Source organism: Pristis pectinata, chromosome 11 (assembly GCF_009764475.1).
Source record: "Pristis pectinata isolate sPriPec2 chromosome 11, sPriPec2.1.pri, whole genome shotgun sequence".
Lineage (NCBI taxonomy): Eukaryota > Metazoa > Chordata > Chondrichthyes > Rhinopristiformes > Pristidae > Pristis > Pristis pectinata.
In genome coordinates this window covers 26,742,981-26,761,811 of record NC_067415.1, presented here as the reverse complement: position 1 = coordinate 26,761,811, position 18,831 = coordinate 26,742,981, and the positions used below count along the sequence as shown (strand labels likewise).

The window sequence follows — 18,831 nt, the reverse complement described above, 5'->3', positions numbered from 1 at the left end:
ACAGAATGCAAAATAAAGTGTTACAGTAACAGAGAAAGTGCAATGAAGGCAGAGAATATAGTGCAAGGCCAAACGAGGTAAATTGTGAGGACAAGAGTCCATCTTATCGTACTTGGGGACCATTCAATAGTCTTAAAACAATGGGACAGAGGCAGTCCTTGAGTCTGGTTGTACGTGCTTTTGTACCTTTTGCTCGAGAGGAGGGAGAAGAGAGAATGTCTGGGGTGGGTGGGGTCTTTGATTGTGTTGGCTGTTTTACCGAGGCAGCAAGAAGTGTAGACCAGGAAGGGAGGTTGGTTTCCATGATGTGCTGAGCTGTGTCCACAACTCTGCAGTTTCTTGTGGCCTCAGGCAAAGCAGTTGTTATTCCAAGCTGTGATGCATCCAGATACGATGCTTTCTATGGTGCATCTATAAAAGTTGGTGAGGGTCAAAGGGGACATGCCAAATTTCTTTAACCTCCTGACGAAGCAGAGACACTGGTGCACTTTCTTGGCCATGGTGTTGACGTGGTTGGACCAGGACAGGCTATTGGTGATGTTCACTCCAAGGAACTTGAAACTCAACCTTTTTGAACTTGACACTGTTGATGTAAACAGGAGCATGTGCACTGCCCCCCTTCCATAAGCCAATGGCCAGCTCCTTTGTTTTGCTGACATTGAGGGAAAGGTTGTTGTCATGACACCATGCCACTAGGCTCTCTAAGTTAGTCAATGAAATCCAATGAACAAACTAAGATATCTTATTATAAATGTTTCTCTTTTGTAAATGGCCCCTTGTTGTTGGCTGCAGAAAAAAAGCATTCAGTAGGTTAAGTCAGTGTATTTTTTACCTAAGGTTGACTGTTTTGGCTTTAATCCAAATTTTATTAGATTTATTATATAAATCATGTGCACTTCCCCTGATAATTAATAAACAGCTGAACTTCTGTTGAGGTTTCAAGTGATGCATGGTAGAATTCCCACTGTCTCCATTAATATGTATTATGAAGCTTGAATCTTGAATACTTCCATATTAAAGTACAAAGCTTTAAAGTGGAATTTGATCGATTGAGATATTTTGTTTTGTTGAATTACCACCTTCCTGTAAAAAAGATAAACACAGTGGGCGGCACAGTGGCAAACTAATAAAGCTGCTGCTTCACAGCGTCAGAGAAATGGGTTCATTTCTGATGCCAGGTGCTGTCTGTGTGGAATTTACATGTTCTCCCTGTAACAGTGTGGATTTTTCCTGGTGGGATAGTAGGTTAATAGCCTTCTAGTGTGGAGTGAGTGCTAGAGTCTGGAGGTAGCTGATAATTAAAAAATGGGAGTTTGTAGAATTAGTGTAAAATGCATGGTTGACGGCCAGGGTGGATTTGATGTGCTGAAGGGCCTGTTTCCATGTTGTATCTCTCTATGACTCTAAATACAGCTGCTTTCACATATGTGCTTAGCCTTCCTGTATCAGATTATTTTTTTTTGTTCTTCTTTAGCATCTGCTTTAAAATAGACCTTAGCAAATTTATCTGCCTCATTTTCTTTATATAATTAATTTGGAGATGGAAGAAATTTCAGGCGCCCAAGCGGAAAATGTTTGAAGAGCTGTCAGGGTCAGGCATTGCAGAAATAACTATTGATTAGACCTGGGAGGATGCTACTTTAGCATTAACACTTTAATAGCAGTATCAAGTTGAGGAAGGATAATAAAAAAAAGCTGTTAAATATATCACCTAACAGTGAATTATTTTGTAAAATGTATAAAATACATAAAAAAGATACATAAAAATACATAATTTAATTGGAAAAACACTAGCCCAACAGAATAATTAATCATAGTTAATCAAAATCAAAATCTTTCTTATTGTCTTGTGTTAGGTGAGGGCAGAAGGTCAATTAACATCCAAGATAACATCCCAATATGCATAAGAAATGCCTCCCTTGACAAAATTGATAATTTAGTTCATTTATTCCTTCCCATATTATGGCCATGGAAAGCTATGATTGATATATTGTAGACTTTATTGATTTATATCCATTCATCCAGAAGCATGTGAAGAGTTCAATTAGATTATTATTCTGAGAACTGAAAACAGTATGATGACATGTAATAATTTGTCACTACTTGTTCAAATACTTGATTTAAATGTACGAATATTTTGTATTTATTAGCTTGGAAGCAAAATTAATGGGAGGAGAAAGTTAAGACAGATAGCAGAACAAGATTAGAGGGTTTGGAGGCAGAGTATAATTGGGGATTAGTCAAATGGCAGGTTGACAGATTGACAAACTCATAGACACCGGAGAATTCTGTGAAAAGTAATTCACTAATGTGGCATGCAAAGTGATGCTGAGGAATACCTAGGTTGAGCTTCTCTGTAGCATCTAGGAATTCAGCAAATCAAAATGACGTGTCTGAGACAGGAATAGAACTTCAATTTAAAATATTTTAACGGAGTCTGATAAAACATAGAAAAGGCAACTCTGTAGGAATAATTAACTGAATACTGCCCTTAGTGCAGAGCTTTATCCACCGTAAAATGCATTTCAGGAAATCAAAAATGTGCTCTCCACAATTTCACAAGTTAAATGTTGTGTATTAGTACTTATCTGTTTATTAAATGAGAAATGTTAGAAATGATTTTAGAATTGAAGTGCAGTGATGGTGTACATTATGCTTACCTTATGTATGCTGCATGTCTTGTGAACTTTGGCAAGGCTTACTAGTTTGAATAATCTTCCTACAATAGATATTTTTCCTTTATACCTGTTATCTGAGTTTGGCCAGAACCCTTCCATATGGGGTAAATATGAGCATAACTTAGAACTTCTTTTGAAATTGATTACAATTAAGTGGACACTTCAACTAATAAGATATAAGATTTCTTTATTAATTACATGTACATTGAAACACACAGTGAAATGCATCTATTTTGTGTAGTGTGTTCTGGGGGCAGCCCGCAAGTATCGCCACACTTCTGGCGCCAACATAGCATGCCCACAACTCCCAACCCACATGTCCTTGGAATGTGGGAGGAAACCGGAGCACGTGGAGGAAACCCACGAAGCCACGGGGAGAACGCACAAACTCTCCACAGACAGTGGCCGGAATTGAACCTGGGTCACTGGCACTGTAATAGGGCATACGCTAACCACTGTGCTACCATGCCGCCTTAATGTAATGCAAATCACTACAAATAATAAAAATAAAAAATTATAGGATACTACATGAAAGCTATCTTATATAAAGTTTATTTCCATCTGTACAGGTGATCAAGCTTGTTAGCAGTCTCTCGCAAGTTGCTTCCAAGCTTTGCTCCCAGTCACACCTTTTTATGATGCAGTAGTCACACCCATGACACCTGATTGGTATGTGCCTCCCTGTCAATAGTACCATTTATATCCAAAGAATTCCATGAAACTCCATAAATTTCTTGAATTAATTGATGTTTGTCATCAATTTTTACAGATAAGTTGTTTTGAGAGTGAAGTACTCTGAGTATATCAGCACCTAAAATGTTCTTGAAAAGTTCTTGCTTCAGTGTCGTGGAAAAATGAGAGGTGATCTTATTTAAACATATAAGATTCTGAGGGGGATTGGTAGGGTGAATGCTAGGAGGATGTTTCCCCTAGGGGACTAGGGGGAATTATAAGTTTCAGAATAAGTGGCCACCCATTTAAGACAGAGGAATTTCTTCTCCGAGCGTTGTGATTCTGGAATTCTCTACATCAGAGAGTTGTGGATCTGGAGAAACAAAGGACTGCAGATGCTGGAATCTAGATGAAAAACACTGATGCTGGAGAAACTCAGCAGGCCAGACAGCATCCGTGGAGAAAAGCAGGTGGTCAAGATTTCAGGTTAGAACCCTTCTTCAGGAACTGAAGACGAAAAGGGGAAGCCCAATATAAAGCAGGGAAAAGCTCAGCAGTGACAGGTGGACACCACCACCTTGTGTCCACCCCGCTTTCCCTCTTTTGTCCACCCAGCACCTTGTGACCATCCCGCCTCCCCTCTTTTGTCCACCTATCACTGCTCTGAGCAGTGTATGTAGGAAAACCTCTTCATGTCAGTAGCTGTCAGTGCTGCTAATGTCTGATAAATTTGAGCAATATTTCACACTTGTTCATATTAAACTTTATCCAAGTTTCATATTGTAAGTCCTAACTATTTAATAAAGCCCCTATAGATCTAAATTAGTAGTAATTGTATAATAGGTTGAGAATCTACTGACTAGGCATTTTAGAAATTATTAAACTAGGTCATAGAATTGGTTTCAAGATTAAATGTGCCTTTTAAATGTGCTGTTAAACAAGAAGTTTAAATATTTGTATTATACTTCATTGACTTCTGAAACATAAATTTTTCAAGGTGGTTCAAGTAGGATCCTTCAACAGAATTGGCATGATCTGCTTTATACCATAGAACCCTAAACATTTATGACATAGTAGTTTAGTCCTACTTTCCAACTTTCAGTCAATGTGCTTCACATTCTCACGTGTTCAAGTGTTTTGAGTGTTTCTCCCTCAACCATCCTTTCAGGTAGTAAGATCCATAAACTCACAAAAATTTGAGTGGAAAGAATTTTCCTCAACTTCTCTCCAATCCTTTTACCAGTGGACACAAATCTAAATCCCTTTATTATTTTCTCTGCCTGGGGGACTAGGTCTTTCATAGATTCATACAGCACAGAAACTGGCACTTCGGCCCAACTGATCCAAATGGGACCAAGATGCCTATCCAAGCTAGTCCCATTGTCCTGCATTTGGCCCATATTCTTCTAAACCTTTCCTGTCCATGTACCATTCCAACTCTCTTTTAAAAGTTGTTATTGTACCTGCCTCAACTACTTCCTTTGGCAGCTCATTCCACATACATACCACCCTATGTGTAAAAAAAAAAGTTGCCCCTTAAGTTCCTATTTAATCTTTCCCCTCTCACCTTAAACCTATGCCCCCTTGATTTCCCAGCTATGGGAAAAAGACTGAGTGCATTTACCCTATGTATGCACCTCATGATTTTATATGATCACCTTTCAGTCCTATCCTGCCCAGCCTCTCTCTATAACTCAATCCCCTGAGTCTTGGCAACATCCTTGTAAATCTCTTCTGTACTCTTTCCAGTGTAATAACATCTTTCCTAGAGCAGGGTGACCAAAACTGAACACAATACTCCAAGTGCAGCTTCACCATCATTTTGTACAACTGCAACATAACCTCCCAACTTCTTTCCTGTTTACTCTGTCTAGAACTCTCATTATTCCCCTGTGAACTATAATTTTATAACCCTGGCCAGCATCTGTACAAATCCCTCTGTTCCTCTTCTCTTTGGAGTATCCAAAATAAATAGAAAGGTGTCAATAATAACACAATGGAAAATGCAGATTCTAAATGATTGTATGATCTGCATTTCCCAACCTACTCATTCATTTCAACACTGTTGTTAGTAGAGAATTACACATGAGGATGATGATGATTTTAACTTTAAGGGACTTGGGGACATGGAGCTAATGTAGTTAATGGTTAATATGCTTGGGAAAGTTGTGGACAGTAGAGTCTTGGATGAACTAAAGTTTACAGAGAAGCAATGGGAGGCCAGAGAGCAGAATACAGGAGATGCCAACAGAAAGGATGAAAGTTTGAGCAGATGACCTGATGTATTGTACATGAAAAAGGCAATGTTTGTAATGCAGAGAATATGGGTTGAAAGCTCAGCTTAAAAACAAATATCAGAATTAGAATCAGGTTTATTATCACTGACATGTGTCATGAAATTTGTTGTTTTGCAGCAGCAGTAGAGTGCAAGGCATAAAGACAAAAAAAATTACCATAAGTTACACAAATGAATAAATAGTGCAAAAAGGAATAATGAGGTAGTGTTCCTGGGTTCATGGACCATTCAGAAATCTGATGGTGGAGGGGAAGAAGCTGTTCCTGAAACGTTGAGTGTGAGTCTTCAGGCTCCTGTACCTCCTCCCCAATGGTAGTAAAGTGAAGAGGGCAATCCCTAGTCAATCTTCATCCTGAGACAGGAGGAAAGAATTGGTGGCAAGGATGTGGAGTTTGTGGTCAAAGAGGAGAGGTAAGTGTGGCTGAAGATGATGGCTTGAGTCTTCCTAATAATTGAAGGAAGTCAATAGTTTATAAGCAGTCTTATCACTCAGAATTAATGGTTAAGCTGATAGTTGGTGGAGGATTGGAGCTGGTGTCACGAACCAGCAACAAAAGAAACACACTGAGCATGATTTAGTGTTAAAAACTATTTTATTAATTACTACTTATAATAATACGTAAAATAAAAGTAAAAATGTTAGTATGTTAGAATTCAAGAATGTTAAACCTCGAACGTTAACCCCAAAACTAAACTCGTTGTGTGTGTGTGTGTGACAAAGTCCCAAACTCCAAGTTCCGGAATGGTTCTTAAAGTTCAGTTCCGCAAGCCATAAGGTGAAACATGAGCAAGGGCTTCTTCAACAACCACCGTTGTCTGAAGATAAGACATAGACGTAGAGAAACATAGAGAGAGTAAATACGAAATCCAAATGTTCCACGATGGAACCCAAACGACACTTCAGTGTTTACTCGGTAGTGACTTCCTCACCCCGAAAAGCATCCGAACCGTGGCCGTCCACACACAAATACCTGTTTCCTTCTACAGGTCAGCAACAAAGTGAACTCCACCGGATTACTTCCAACTTCCATACATGGATTTCAGTGGCAAACACAGTTATTGTTTCTCATCCATCGATAGAGAAAACAAGCAGGCTGGTGTCTCTCTCCCTTCTCTCTCTCTCTCCTTCTTCTTCTTCTTCTGACTTCTTCAACAACGTCATTACGTCCTTTATCTTCTATTGACGTAAGCACGCCCCACACACACATACACACACACTCTCTATCTTAAAGGGACTTTCACTGAGTCCGTAACACCTCCCACCTAAAAAAAATTTTTCCCAAGAAAAATTTAACTGCGCATACAGTTAGTAATGTTAATAATTATCATGCTACACAACTACAGACTATCAGATTAGTACAGATACATGTTTCCCATTTAACATCGGGAAAGACAATCAGCAATCACATTATCTTTGCCTTTAATGTGAGTTATCATGAGATCAAACTCTTGCAAAATTAAACTCCAGTTTAACAGCCTTCTGTTCTTGTTTTTGACTCGGCTCAGAAACACCAATGGGTTATGATCTGTATATACAGTCAATGGTTTCTGAGTGGTGCAAACATATACACTGAAATGTTGCAAGGCTAAAACAAGCGACAGTAATTCTTTCTCTATGGTGGAATAATTCTTTTGATGCTCATTAAATTTCTTTGAAAAGTAAGCTACAGGATGGTCAATATCATCAAGGTCACCCTTCTGCAACAACACAGCTCCTGCAGCTTCATCACTGGCATCTACTGCTAATGAAAATGGCTTTTCAAAGTCAGGTGTTTTGAGCACAGGATGGTAGCATAAAATGGCTTTCAGCTTCACAAATGCTTCTTGACAAGAATCTGTCCAAACAAACTTCTAGAGATTCCACTGGGCCAGCTCCCGCGCGCCGATTCTTCTTCTACAGCATGGAGGAGGGTGTACCACAACAATACAGGGGGAAAACACTGGGTGCCATCAGAGTACACATATAAGACAATTACTTTTCAGTAAAAGACAACACAAAGTGGCAAGGAACTGAAAGGTCCACAGATGAATACTTGATTAATTCTAGAGGTGACTGTACAAGAGTGGGAGAAGAAATCATTGCTGAAGATGCTTTGGCTACCACAGGATGGGCAAGCGTGCAAACAAACAAATGCCTGGATTCACTAGATTGATTACTGGAATGCTGTCATCTGAGATAAAAGTAGGTTGGCCAATGGTTTCTGGACTTTAGTGGAATTAGAAGTGATCTCTTTGATGCTGAGAGGACTTTATGGGATAAATTCTATAAGACTGTTTCTGCTGGCTAGAATGTCTAGAACTAAGGACATTGTTCCATCATTTAACCTCTTTAGATTGTAAATACCTAAAGACCAAGTGCTTATGCTGGTGGTGATGCAAACAATCACTTTACATTGAGTTTCTAGAATGGCAATTTCCCAAGGGTTGCTTTATTTACTTAAATAGATGCTACGCTTGGAATATAGGTGGTCAATTTGAAACATAGACTGGATTAATTTGGGCCACTTGTCTAATGGGGCACAACCCAAAAATAAGTCCCAGAAGGAAACGAATGTACAAAGGGTGTAATCACTGAAGATCTGAAGGAATATTGCTGCTCCACCTGGCTCTGGGTCAAACCTTTAGTGTTAACTGGTTTCAGGCCGCATTCAATTCTGGAGTGGAGGAGGTCTGACATCCTGGATTTTTGCTAAGGGCTCCGAATACCCAATTTTGGCAGTAGCACCAAATATCTAAAAAATGACACATCATTATCATCAGGCATTCATAAAACTCAGAACATGGTTACTGAAATTGGGCATCATTCCACCTGGGTCTAAAACATAAATTTCTGATGTTCCCAGCATGAAGGATCCCCCACTCAAAAACAATTCCTCTCTCAAACAGCACTTTCTTTCATTTAGCTAGATTCTTACCCATTTTATATACAGGAAGTCCCCGACTTACGAACGCCCGTACTTACGAACCGACCTTCTAACGAACAGTCTCAAAAACGGAACTCCTTCGTAACCCGGGGACTTCCTGTATTTCAATAGCTTTGAGTTTAATTACTAGCTTTTCTTGTAGAATTTTTATCAAAAAAAGTCAACTACCATATATTGCATAAAAGGGCTTTCCAGGTCTCTAAATTATCAATTCTTCAAAGCAGTTGTTCGGGTGAGATCTGGAGCAAAAAATAAGCCGGTGGAGGAACTCAGCGGGTCAGGCAGCATCTGTGGAGGCAAAGAGTCTCGACCCGAAACATCAACTATCCCTTTGCCTCCACAGATGCTGCCTGACCCGCTGAGTTCCTCCAGCAGCTAGTTTTTTTTTCTTAAAAATTCATGGATTAGTTTCGTTCCCAGTCAATTTCTTTCATTTCAGACCTCTCGTTTGACTCAACTCTCAATTTTTTTTGCTAATTCAATTCTTAGATTTGTTTCCTTTCTCTCGGCAAGGTGCATACAACCTAATTTACTTCTTGAATCCATCTTTAATGTGCTAATCCAATTGGAATCATGTTTATTCGCTTTGAGTTGTTGGTTTTGCAAGGGGGGATATTCTTCCATTCTTCAAGGTGTAAATGTAATCCATTTGTTAAAATATTGATGCGCCATTGATAAAGTTGTGGCCATTTAAAAAAAGGAAATCTCTAATGAAACCTCTCTGTTTAGCAGTTTTGTGCCAAGTACTCATGCTTTTATAATGGTTGAAGTTGCAAGATAAATATCGTTATATCAATTGCATCAATTTCCATTACAAACAAGAATATTTAGTCAGGGGACTGGCTATTAAAATAAAGCGTTATTGGAGTCCTGCTATGTCGGTAGGAGACGCTGTTGTTTGCGTCTACATTGAGCCATTTGTTTGACAGTGGGATTTGGCGCGGATTGGGAGGCTACAACTGCTACAGGCTTGGTGATTACAGCGGGAGCGCCAGTCCTATTTAGTCTAGTCCGGTCTTTCCCGATCGGTCTACGGAGCGCAGGCCAAGCGGCTACTGTGATTTGCGTGTGACAACTCGGCACCGGAGCACAGGTATCTGCATGGTATTCACACTGATCTCAGCTCGTCCGCGGAGAGAGTATGGTCACGTTGGACACAGGATTGGTAGCCAGAAAAGGGTATTAAACGTTGATTTGCAGGAATCGGATCGAAGATCGCAGTGTGAGCAGGGTAACATCTGCAGAGACGCCACAGCTACCAGCTGGGATGCTTTGTGGACAGATGTGAGAAGTACAACAATAACTGCCCTGTCCTGTCATTTATTGTGGGGAAGCAACATTTGTTTTCAGTTTAATTTACATTATTAGAAGAGTCGAAATGTGATTGATCTTTAAATCTTGGGTTTCCTGGAGGGACCAATATTTTTAAAATTGCGGTTGAATTTCTCCAAATATTGGGATTCGAATGGGCCAAGCAAAAGCATAAAGAGCCTTAAGAAAAATTCAATAAGTGATTATCATTTTGGTTCTTCTTAATAGTGGAGGGAAAATAATAGTAGTTGGCTTGCGAATAAGTTCCACTGGATAACTTTATGAAGTTGTGACCTATTAATTTCTACCCCAATAATGTATTTTCCTTTGTTGCAGGAGTATAACGTTGTTTTTCGATCTGGAGGCTATCCTTCACCAATTAAGTATCCTTCTTACAATTCCTGGTAAGTTGTTTTTTGTGGGTCATGTGGAATTATTTGTACATTAATTGAATTTTGTAAGGTGTAATATATGTGAGCGCTTGAGATATGCGTGGGCTAATTTATTGAATGCTGGAGCAACTTGTGTTTGGGTTGTACAGCTTCCAGTTTCAGAATAGCATATCTTTCATTCTGTTGATGGTCAGTCATGATCTACTTGATGTATACTGTGACTTCAAACATAATGAACTGTTTATTTAATCCATTCGTTCTGCCCTAAGTTTGAAAAGTTCTATGACTAGGGTAAATAACAGAACAGTTAATGTAAATGTTTGAAGATGTTAATTATAGTAAAGCTAAATCTTATTATGTAACTGCAGTAAATTTATAAGATATTGAATTAGAATTCTCAAATTAGATTAAAAAGCCAGCCACTATTTCAGGAAATGGATTTCATTACACAACAGTATTTGCCATGTACTTTTCCAGTTTTTTGATTGCTTTAATTGAACATTTGTGCTATCATAGTTTATTTTCAAGATCTCGTGAATTGTTTTACAAAGTGTGCTGAAATGATAAGATAGTATTTATTCACTGACCACCACATGAACAAAGGCACATGTACATTAAAAGTGATTTATTTTATCCTTTGATTTCTGATAGAGAAGCTTGTTGACTGCTTCTCGGATGCTTATCTTTCACAGCTTTCAGACCCATTTAAACTTAGCGAGGTATGGTGTAATTGATTGACAGTGTAGTTTGTGCCTGATGTTTTTCCACAGAGATAACAGAAAATCAGAGGGTGTGTAATTCTGGGCTGCTCATAAACACTTTGGCATCCTGGTACAGAGATGCATTGGTAAGAGCAGATGCTTCATTTAGGATTACTTAGGATATGGGGCACAGAAACAGGACATTTGTCCCAACTAATCCATGCTGGTTTTTATGTTCCATTCAAGCTTTCTCCCATCATTCCTCATCAAAATATATCTGTTTGCCTTCTGATTCGTGTGCTTGTCCAGCATCACCTTCAGTACATTCATTTTGTTTGCATCAACCATTCCCTGTGGTAGCCAGTTCCACATTCTCACCACTCTTCTGTAACAAGATTTCCTCTGAATTCCCCATTAGATTTCTTGTCTTAGATTTCTTGTCTTAGATTGATTGCTTCTTTTTAAGTTGGTTATGCTCTTCCTCACAAATGAAAACATTCTCTCTGCCTCCACTCTATCAAAAGCCGTTGGTTTAAGAACATCCATTAGGCCATCTGCAGCCTCTCTTGCTCAGGAGAATAGAGTCCTGGTCTGTTCACCTCCCAGCCCACTTTGTTGGTTGGAAATGCAAGAGACAGGGTCTCGACCCAAAATGCTGACCATCTTTCTGCCTCCACAGATGCTGCCTGAGCTGCTGAGTTCCTCCAGCAGTTTGTTTTTTTGCTCCACTCTATTGGTGCTAATTGAATTCGGAGTAACAAAGAAGGGAGGAAAGTAAACAATATGCCTAAATAATGAGAAATATGATAATGGATACAAACTTTGATTTTGGGAACCTTTCCTAAAGATTGGAAGATAGCAAATGTAACTCCACTATTTAAAAAAAGAGAGAAGGTGGGGAACTACAAATGAGTTAGCTTAGCATCAGTAATAGCGAAAAAATGATGTGATCTGTTATTAAGGAATTACTAACAAGGCACTTAGAAAGTAGTAATAGGACAGTGCAAAGTTAGCATGGATTTATGAAAGGGAAATATATAAATCTTTTTGAGTTTTTTGTGATTGTGATGTGGTGTAATTTCACTTTCTGATTGTAACACACAAGATTATTGAACAAAGTAGGTGCATGTGGCAATGAAAATTAAATACAAATGTAGATGCTGGAAATCTGAAATAAAAACATGAAATGCCAGAAACACTCAACAGATAAGGCAGCACCTGTGGAAAGAGAAACAGAGATAATGTTTCAGTTCAAAGACTCTTCATCAGAATAGACCATGGAACATTTTTAACCTGAAGTGTGATTCCATTTTCACATTTCAGAATTTCTGATGACATAGGAGGAGGACATTTGGCTTATCGAATCCAAGCTGGCAATTAGAGCATTCTCATCAGTACTATTTCCCCACAGTTCCCTGTAATGTATACCCTCTCACATGTCCATCATCCTGCTGATTCTCCTGCCACCGACCTACATTGGCAATTTACAGTGGTCAACGATGAGATGTGGGAGGAAACCAGAACTCCTGTAGGAAAACCATGTAGTGAAAGGGGGAATATGTAAACCTCACACTGATAGCACTGAGCCAGGTTCAAACCCTGGTCACTGAAGCTGTGTGGCAGCAGCACTCTATGCTGTGCCATTGTGTTGCTCATCTCTCTTCAAAAATGCTACTTGACTTGCTGAATGTTTCCAGAATTTTCTTTTTTTATATTAGAGGACACGGGGTTGGGTAAAATATTTTCGCATGGATTGAGGATTGGTTACCTGATAGAAAACAGAATAAGTAAAAGTGGGTCATTTTGAATTGTGAAGCTGTGACTAGATGGGGTGCCTTAGGAATCAGTGCTAAGTCCCCATCTGTTCACAATCTATATCAATGATTTGGAAAGGGGATCAAATGTAATATATTAAAGTTTGCTGAGGACACAAATTTGGGTGGCAAAATAAATTGTGAGGAGGATGGAATCAAGGGTTATGGGGCAAGGGCTGGAAAGTGGACTTGAGGAATGTGAGATCAGCCATGATCCTGTTGAGCAGCAGAGTAGACAAGAAGCAGAATGGCCTTCTCCTGTTCCCACTGTGCGGTCTTTGGTCTTATGGAGAGGCTTCTTGGGGAAATAGTCAGAGTAAATGAGTAGGTGAGGAATGTGGGAAGTGTGAAGTCATCCCCTTTGATAGAAACATAGAACAGAAAATTTTTTTTAAACAATGAGAGATTGAAATGATGTTCAGATGGATCTTGCTGCCCTTGTACACAAATTAAGGTTCAAATGCAACAAGTGATTAGGGAGGCAACAGTATGTTGCCCTTAATTATGAGGGTTAGTGTACAAGGGGAAAGCCATGTTGAGACATCACCAGGATTATTGTGTACGGGTTTGTTCTCCCCACCTAAGGAACGTTATACTTACAGTGGATGAAGTCCAAGATGGTTCACCAATCTGATCCAAGTACGGGGGGATTGGACTGTGAGGAGAGGCTGAACAGACTGAGCTTACATTAAATAACCAGAGTTTATAAGAATGAGAGCTGATTTCACTGAAACATATGAGACTCAACTGGTAAATGTAGGAACTTTGTTTTTCTTGGCAAAGGGTCACATGCTCAAAATAAGTGTCAGACATTTAGGACTGAGATAAGGGGAAGTTTCTTCAGCTAGTGAGTAGTTAATCTGTGCAGTTCTCTACCTAAGAGAATTTTGGAGACACTGAATAGCAGAGCAGGCACAAGGGGCCAAAAGCATACCCCTGTTTCTATTTTTAATACACTTGTTCCCTCTTAAAGCTTACACCCTATTCCTTCAATCCCATTCTTATTAAAATGCTGGCTACCCAACTTTCTTAGGTCCCAAAGTGATATTGTAAACTATTCTCTCATCTCAAGTATTGTTTTCCTTCTACCTCTCAAAACTACCATTGTTATTTTGCTTCCTAAAAATAGCATCCTCTTCTCAACTCTATTTGTGGTCTATTGTCTTCCTACATTCTCTATTTCTCCAAAGGCTTGATCATGTTGTTACCTCCCAAAAAATCAGCTTTACTGGATTCCTTGCATTTTGTGAAAAGTCTCTTAGAAGTTTTCTTGGTATTCTCGGTTTTGTCGTTTCACTGCAGGTCTGTAAGTGATGGTGCCTTGTTTCAAAAGCTCCAAGCCTCATCAAGCACTGTACGTTTTACGGATATAAATTGTGGCCCATTATTAGTGCCAGGATGTCTGGTATTCCAAATCTATCTAATGTTATTTGAAGCTCTTTCAAAGCACTCCCAGTTGTAATTGAAATAAGTCTAACCACTTCAATCAAGTTATCGTACTAATCACACACAAGAAGAGTGTGATAGTGTAGCTCACAAAGATCAATCTTTGCCTGCCACCTAGCCACAATGTTGTGTGAATTAAAGGTTCCTTACGTGGTGAATTGTGATATTCCAAACAGCACTTTGAAATGAATTGTTTAATTTGGACATCATCCTCAGCCAGTAGAGACAATCTCAGACTCAGTGAATACAACCGTATATGCAATACGTATCAAATGAGAAACTGACATTGTTTACACTTACATTTATAATCACACAGAAGGACGTCATTCGGCCCATAAGATATTTGCCTGCACCTAGAGGAGCAATCTCGTTAGTCCTGCCCCCTATTTCTCTGCTGTGCCATCAGGCTGCTCTGTTAGCTTTCCTTGTAAAGTGATTTATTTCAAAAATCTAAGTATGGAGACACTTAGGTATCATTGATTAAACCCAATACCTGCAGCAATGTTATTAAGCTGTTCTCATTATGCAGCTTCAAATGAAAGTGCTTCACGATGATCAGTTTCTTTTGGCTCACTTGTAAATTAACCTCTGGTAGGTATGCACTTTACCTATTTTTTGTACATTACTTTCAAAGACAAGTTTTGTAATTTCAACAACATTATGTAAAGTTCTTAAGAGCATTGTGGTTTGAGAACAAGTGTTTGCAATGAACAATGATCTGTCTCAATTTTTGATGTTTTCAAACATGCCAACGGCAAACATAATTGCCTTGAGCCCCCATTTGTGCAAAGCTCAGCTCCATTTCTGTTCATGCCCTTGATACATTGGCAGCTAATTATGGGTTCTGCAGAATTGTTGCTTGATGTCCAGACTGAGATGCATCACATTTTACAATTACCTTTTTCTGAAGATTACAATATTTAAGAACTGGTCTGATGGTGATGACTCTTCAGAACCACTGCATGGAATTCTCCCTAGAACCCCTCTGCATCTTGTTGAGTCTCTAAGAGGTTTCGCATTGTCTGATGGCTGAGGGAGAAAATTACTCAGATATTGAGCAGGTCTCAAGAAATGTTGGACGCCTGCCATATCTGTCTATATTGGCATCTTTAAACCTGCTTTAACTTTGACATGATCTGCACAAAGTCCTTTGCCTGTAGCAATCTATCTAGTAAAAGCTACATCTTATCTCCAAAGTTTAACTTTATCTTTACTCAGCATTACTCTGCACCTTTGAATAAATGAATATACAGGGGGTCCCAGGGTTATGGAAGACCTGACTTATGAGTATCCCACTTTACACAAATTCACCCAGACTCTGCTCTCAGGTACAGTACTCGAATCTCATCACCAGGAAATAATGTCGATATTACCCATAGAAAAAGCCAATGCCTTCTCCAAATTTTCCTTCAGGTAAGATCAAACATTACAAATCCTGAGTTACCGTTAGTGCACGCTTTCATTTATTAAACTGCTGATAATTATCTAGCTGATTAGTAGCTCAGTTGCCCTGTCACTCCACCTGGGCTGCAAACATTTGTCGCAGTTCAATCACTGGTAACAACTCCTATCGCTTACTCTGACCTTCCCCAGTTTACTTTTTGCAAACCCCAAGGGGTCTCGAGGCCAAAGATTTCACGTTATAATTGGGGGGACATTGTTCATTTCTGACTTATGGAAAAATCAGTTTATAGACATTTCTCAGGAATGGAACCATTATGTAACCTGGGCACCCCCTGTAAATATTTATCATGGATTTGGATTTGCTCTTCCAGCTTTCCTCCAAAACCTACAGTGACAAAATCATCAGTAGTGATTTCTACTCTCTGAATTCCTTCTGTCACCTCATCTACTTTTCTCTGGAAAATGTCTGGCCAAAAGCTGATCCCAAATGGCATAAATTTCCAGCACAACTTCCCAAAGGCCAATGGAAAGTTGTTACATGTGATGACTGTTCATCTGAACTCACATGCCAAAAAATATTATGATCACCTACAATTGTAAAACATTACCAGTGGGGTTGAGGAAACCTGGCAGTTCTCTGAATACATACGCTCTTTCTTTTATCTCCATGAGATTGAAAATCTCAGTACAGGTAAGTTTTGCGTAAAACACTATTACTAACATCATTTCGGGGATTTTTATACCAGCAAAAGTGCTGGGAGGTAAAAAGATCCTGTCAAAAAATGAGGAGATAAATTTCTTGAAGGGCAGTAAAGTGCCCATAGATATGCACAAAATTGTACCACTGTTGGTTAATCTGATCTGTCCAGTGCACAGCACTGTTTTTTGGATTTTTTTTTATATGTAGACCCATGCATCTTTTGTAAATTACAGCAAATGTTGATAATATTTTGTTGGTAGTTAGTGATTGGCTGCTTTTTCTTATTTACTCATATGATGCAATTATATCAATTTTGTTGACTCTGTTAAGTTTAAGTTAAACATTAATCTTAAATGCAACTTATTTCAACTTGTATTATACAGAATATGGAAATTAGACATTCATTTTGCATTTGGTTAGCATAAAGTATGACAGGAAAGACCTGTTCCAAACACTTTAGTTTTAAAAAAACTGTTGATAATAGGAAGCTGAAAAGCACTTCTAACTCTGTGTGTGCTGCCTATTAACAGGCATTAATGAACTAATTAACCAGGTTGGCTAGCTAGGAGCATAACCTTTCAGGACTGCTAATTGGGAAGTAAATGGGAAGTAAAATACTCCCAAAATCATCTCTCAGTTTATAGATTTGACTGTATGGACGAAAGAATATTAAATTATGTATTTTTTAAAATTAGGTACAGGGAACTATCTTTCTTTTGACAAACCAGCAATTATTTATATATTTTGCTTATGAATTGTACTTTGTAACCATCATTTGGAACTGTCTTCAGAGTGGTGATGGCCAAATGTAAAATTAACTATTACTTGATGTCTTGATGTACTGGCATTGTACAGGAAAACAGGTGCTGCAAATTAATTTGGAGTTGTTCCTGTTAACTTGTGACATATTGTTTTAATTGATGCAATCTTTTTATGTTATTTATATAACCTATTAATCGTTTTGTATCTGTGTACACTGTCTTGGAATTCTTACTTCCTGTTACCTTATTGTCAATTTTTAGTGTTTTTTTTCCAATATAAATTCATGTCCATTATAAATCCTTATTTACAATGCAAACTGCCCATGTAAACTCATTATAATTATATCCATGCATTAATAATATTGTAGCGTTTTCCTTTGCTTTCACCACCCAGTTCCTCAATAAGTTCTGTTGAGCTATTGTATATCAACCATGTCTTTCTCCACTTCCCAAAGGCCAATCACTTTTTAATTTAACTACAGATAATTTAAAATCAGTGTCAAAGTAAGGAGTAAGCTTGGACTGAAATACATATGGATGTTGAGTTCTTTATTTTGCCTGTGATTTAAGCAACAGCCTTTGTTTATAATGTTATCCATCAGTTGCACATTCTGACCTCTGAAGTTCCAGTTATCTTGTTTTCATTTCATATTTTCCTTTTGTTTAGTAACCAAAATGCCTAATAAGATTTTAAACAAAAAAATTCAAAGACTGAAATACATAATTATACTCGCACATTGAGTTGTCGTTTGCGATTTTTACTTGAAGTCTCTAGACTCTCCCAGGAATTGATTTTGGTGCCTTTCTTAACAGTTGTTGTCTAAATCAATGGTTCTGTCCCTACATTTCCAGGATGCATTAATACTTTTCACTTAGTGGATCTGATTAAACATACCAGTAGTTTTTGTTCAGCTATCTCTCAAGACTATTTGAAAAACTGCCAGAGTATAACATTTAGTTTCATTATGGAAGGGCAAAATAGAACTTCTGTTACTTCTGTTTTCTGTGAGTTTTGGAAAATGTTAAGCTGATGGGTAGAAACCTGGTTAGACAGACCACTGCAAGTGAGAGACTGGAATGTCTTCCTTCACAATGGCTCAGTTTCAAAAAGAAGCTTGGAATTTGAACCTAATTTAATTATTTCATATATGTGTCGTTCATTTAGAATATATAATTGCTGATGACTAACACTTGGCAGATAGAAGGCTGAACTTTAAATCCCAAAACTGTGTGGGTTGCAATCATGGGTCATGTCAGAGTATAAACGACAATAAATCATGAACCATATCCTATTTGAGGCAAGGAGGAGGAAGTCAGTCGGCTTACAGGAAGTTGAACCTTTATTTAAATTTGATGAAGAAGCTGCCTGCTTTTATTCTCCTGGTCCCTCTCTTTTTACTCCAGTTAATTACTTTTCCTAGAAACTTGGCAGAAGAATACTGCTTATGGACAAGGAGGAACATGAATGTTTGGTCTAGGTTCTCAAGGTTTTCCACTAACCGCCACAACCTGTTTACTCCACCCCTCCCCCCAACAACATCTACTTTCACTTCCCCCCCACCCCATAAATTGCTCCCCCATCAAACTCTCTGATCACCACGGGCCCACCACCTCTTCCCACTTACACAATTGGAATCACCCCCAACCCCAAAATCAGGATCCAGAATTTAAGAAGAGGATTCCAAATATAAGAATATCCCATCCATCCTCTCACCACCCTCCCCCCTACTGT

General features: G+C 38.6%; 1 protein-coding gene across 6 annotated transcripts in view; it reads left to right on the top strand.

Annotated features, from left to right (window-relative positions):
* Nucleotides 1-9,529: 9,529 nt before the first annotated feature.
* Nucleotides 9,530-18,831, top strand: part of LOC127576243 (microtubule-associated tumor suppressor candidate 2-like) — a 334,776-nt gene continuing 325,474 nt past the window's right edge. For 4 of the 6 annotated variants that reach the window (XM_052026690.1, XM_052026689.1, XM_052026687.1 and 1 more), the window contains exons 1-2: nucleotides 9,530-9,663; nucleotides 10,218-10,285. The gene's annotated coding sequence lies outside the window, so the exon portion shown is untranslated. Of the gene's footprint in view, nucleotides 9,664-9,719; nucleotides 9,862-10,217; nucleotides 10,286-18,831 lie in introns of those variants that run through there. The other 2 variants (XM_052026685.1, XM_052026684.1) reach the window with 2 other exon arrangements.